Here is a 3,779-nt window from a genome sequence, read left to right on the forward strand (position 1 = left end):
GGTTGTGTTCCCATGGTAACCACGGGGGTGTGTTGCCATGCCAACCATGGCGTTGTGTTTCCATAGTAACCATGGGGTTGTGTTGCCATGGCAACCATGGGGTTGTGTTGCCCTGGTGACCACTGGGGTGTGTTGCCATGGCAACCATGGCGTTGTGTTTCCATGGTAACCATGGGGTTGTGTTGCCATGGTAAACATGGGGTTGGGTTTCCATGGCAACCATGGGGTTTTATTGACATGCCAACCATGGGGTTGTCTTGCCGTGGTAACCATGAGTTTGGGATGCCATGGTATCCATGGGGTTCGGTTGCCATGGTAACCATTTGGTTGTCTTGCTTTCGCAATCATTGGGTAGGGTTGCCATGCTAACCATCGGGTGGTGTTGCCATGGCAACCATGGTTTAAGTTGCCATGGTAACAATGGCGTTGGGTTGCCATGGTAACCATGGGGTTGTGTTGCCATGGTAACCATAAGGTTGTGTTGCCATGGCAGCCATGGGGTTGGGTTGCCATGGCAACCATCAAGTGCTGTTGCCATGGCAACCATGGGGTTATATTGCCATGGTAACCATGGTGTTGTGTTGGCATGGTAACCATGGGGTTGTGTTACCATGGCAACCATGGGGTTTTGTTGCCATGGCAACCATGGGGTTGTGTTGCCATGCTAACCATAGCAGAAAGGGTAATGTTTACGATAAGGGTAAGTGTTAGGATAACAGTAAGGTTAGGGTTAGGTTAAGGGTAAGGGTAAGGGCAATTGTATGAGTAATTGCTAGGGTAAGTGTAAGCGTAAGTGAACATGTAAGTGTTGTTGTATGGCTTATGGTAAGGGTAAGGTTAAGGGTAAGGTTTATGGTTAGGGTTAATTTTAGGGTTAGGGTAAGGGAAACGTAAGCGAAAGTATTAGGTTAAGGTTAGGGGTAAGGTAAAGAGGAAGTGTAAGTTTTAGGGTAAGTGTTAGGGTTAATGTAAGGGTCAGGGTAAGGGTTGGGGTAAGGTTTAGGGGAAGGGTTAGGTTCAGGATAAGGGTTAGGGTAAGGGTAAGGTTAATGGTAAACGTAAGTGTAAAGGTAAGGGTTAGGGCAAGGGTAAGAATAAGGGTATGGGTAATAGTAAGGGTGAGGGTTAGGCTAAGGGTAAGTGTAAGGTTTAGATTTAGGCTAAGGGTAAGTGTAGCAGAAAGGTCGAGGTTTACGGTAAGGGTAAGTGTTAGGATAAGGGTAAGGTTTAGGGTTACGTTAAGGGTTAGGTTAAGGGTAAGGGTAAGGGTAAGGGTACATGTAGAAATATGTGTTAGGGTATGGGTTATGGTAAGGGTAATGGTAAGGGTTAGGGTAAATGTAAGGGTAAGGGTATGCGTAAGGGTACGGGTCATTGTAAGGGTTAGAGTAAGGGTTAGGGTAAGGGTAAGTGTTAGGGTAATGGTTAGGGTTAATTTTAGGGTTAGGGTGAGGGAAACGTAAGGGCAAGTATTAGGTTATGGTTAAGGGTAAGGTTAAGGTTAGGAGTAAGTGTAAGTTTTAGGGTAAGGGTTCGGGTTAATGTAAGGATCAGGGTAAGGGTTCAGGTACGGTTTAGGGTTAGGGTTAGGTTAAGGGTAAGGGTTAGGGTAAGGGTAAGGGTAAGGGTATGGATAAGGATAGGAGTAAGTGATAGGGTAAGGGTAAGTGCTAGGGTAAGGGTAATGTTAAAGGTAACAGTAAGTGTAAGGATAAGGGTTAGGGTAAGGGTAAGAGTAAGGGTATTGGTAATGATAAGGGTGAGGGTTGCAGTAAGGGTAAGTGTAAGGTTTAGATTTAGGAAAAGTGTAAGTGTAGCAGAAAGGTTAAGGGTTAGGGTAAGGGTAAGTGTTAGGATAAGGGTAAGGTTAAGGGTAAGGGTAAGGGTAACGGTCAGGCAAAGTGTCAGAGTAAGGGTAAGGGTAAGGGTAAGTTTAAGGGTACGGGTCAGGTGTAATGGTAAGTGTAAGGGTAAGGGTCATGGTAAGGGTTAGAGTAAGGGTTTCAGTAAGAGTAAGGGTTAGGATAAGTGTAAGGGTGAAAGCGAGGATTAGGGCAAGAGTAAGTGTAAGGGTAATAGAAAGGGTTAGGGTAAGTATAAGGGTAAGGGAAAGTGTTAGGATATGTTTTAGGGGAAGTGGAAGGGTAAGGGTTAGGTTAAGTGTAAGGGGAAGGGGAAGGTAAGGGGAAGGGTTGGAGTAAGGTATAGGGTAAGGGTAAGGTTATGGTTAAAGGAAAGAGTAAGGGTAAGGAAAAAGTAAAGGTAAGGATTTGGGTAATGGTAAGGGTGAGAAGGGTTAGGGTAAGGGTTACGGTAAGGGTTAGGTAACGCAGTGTACAACCTGGGACGTCACACGCAGAGCTGCCTCTGGCAAGGTGAGTGAGGAACAGATGTAGCAGTTGTTGTGTTGTAGGTCTCACTGTTCCTCTAAGCATCCCCTCTTTGTCTTTTAGAGGTGTTGTAGCTGTTTGAAGAGGGTAGATTGAAGCATCTGCCTCGGGGGCTGGTAAGCGGCAGAGGTAAGGGAGCAGATGAGAGTAACTTACCTAGTTGTGCTGTGTCTTTGGATGCTGCATTGGCCTATGCGTTTCTTTTTCTTTCACAGGTGTCTCGCACAGGCTCAAAGGAGCAAACTGCACTCTGAAGAGCTGTGTAAGAAGAGGGGCTGGTCATGAGCTGGGTTGGAGCAGAACGACCAAGTAGCACAAGGTGACTATGAAAGGTGTCCGTCTTGCTTTGCAGGTGCCGTGGCAGGCTCTCCACAGAAGTGGATAAGGATATGAGATAAGGCCAGAGAGCGACAAGGAGCGGCACGTGCAGGGATGGTTTTGAAGCGCTGCGGTGGCTTACTCTTCTGTTCATCAGGTGCCACAGGCAAGGTGGGTTGTAACATCAGTCGTTATATTTGCATGAAAGCAGTTCACTTGAATGCCACAGTGCATCTGAGTAGGGTGTTCTAGCAGAAAAAGCTTGTCTGGCACAGCGGTGCCTGATGGCAGGTGAAGAGGTGCCTGAAGCCCCATCCTATCTAGCCTGCACACAATTATCTGAGAATGAAAGCTGCTTTCCAGTAATTCAGAAAGCCAAGTTACGTCTCAGCCTTGAGCATCTCGGGCTTTTGGGCCTGTCTGTAACATTTGGCACCAGCACTAATACTTTTTTTGGCATATGTTTAGCGTTTGGGGCCTGTGTCTGGGATTTGGGCCCTGTCTCGAACCACTGGGGCTTTGTCCTGGGTTTTGGAGCCTGCCTCTAGAGTTCAGGGCCTGTGATTAGGCTTTTGGGGTCTGTGTCTGGGGGCCGGTATCTGGGGGCAAGGGGGGAGCTGCTTGTAGACCCTTGGGGCTGTAATACACAATAAATGTTTGTTCATTGCCTTTTGTATTATAAAACAAGGAGTTCCGTTTGAGGAGCAGGAGTTGCAAAAGCTTCCTGCTGAAGTAAGGAGATGTATAATACTTGGCTAGACACTATGAAAATTCTTTTGCTTAATGTAACAAAAAAGAGAACCCCCTCCCCTTCTCTTCTTCTGCATCTCAGTTGCCTCTTTTGTTCAAAGACACTGCTGCAAAGCTCATGTAACCATCTCCTGATAAGTTGCTAAACTAGTGTATCAACATCCTGCATTCCTGTCTCACGCTGGGCCAACATGACCAAATAAAAAAAGAAGTTGAACCACAACGCTGAGGAAGACTATGGCCTTCATCTTCACGACCACCAGAGGGACAGAGACGACCCCCTAGCAACAGTGCGCGCAGTCGCAGAATATACCAGGATGT

General features: G+C 46.8%; 1 long non-coding RNA gene across 1 annotated transcript; it reads left to right on the forward strand.

Moving 5' to 3' along the window:
* The first annotated feature begins 2,221 nt into the window (after positions 1 to 2,221).
* Positions 2,222 to 3,302, forward strand: LOC116494662. The gene is made up of 5 exons (XR_004253892.1): positions 2,222 to 2,375; positions 2,454 to 2,519; positions 2,606 to 2,652; positions 2,743 to 2,879; positions 3,000 to 3,302. It is a non-coding gene; the product is annotated as an uncharacterized LOC116494662 (long non-coding RNA).
* Positions 3,303 to 3,779: the final 477 nt, after the last annotated feature.

The sequence above is a fragment of the Aythya fuligula genome, chromosome 14 (assembly GCF_009819795.1).
Source record: "Aythya fuligula isolate bAytFul2 chromosome 14, bAytFul2.pri, whole genome shotgun sequence".
In the NCBI taxonomy this organism is placed as follows: Eukaryota; Metazoa; Chordata; class Aves; order Anseriformes; family Anatidae; genus Aythya; species Aythya fuligula.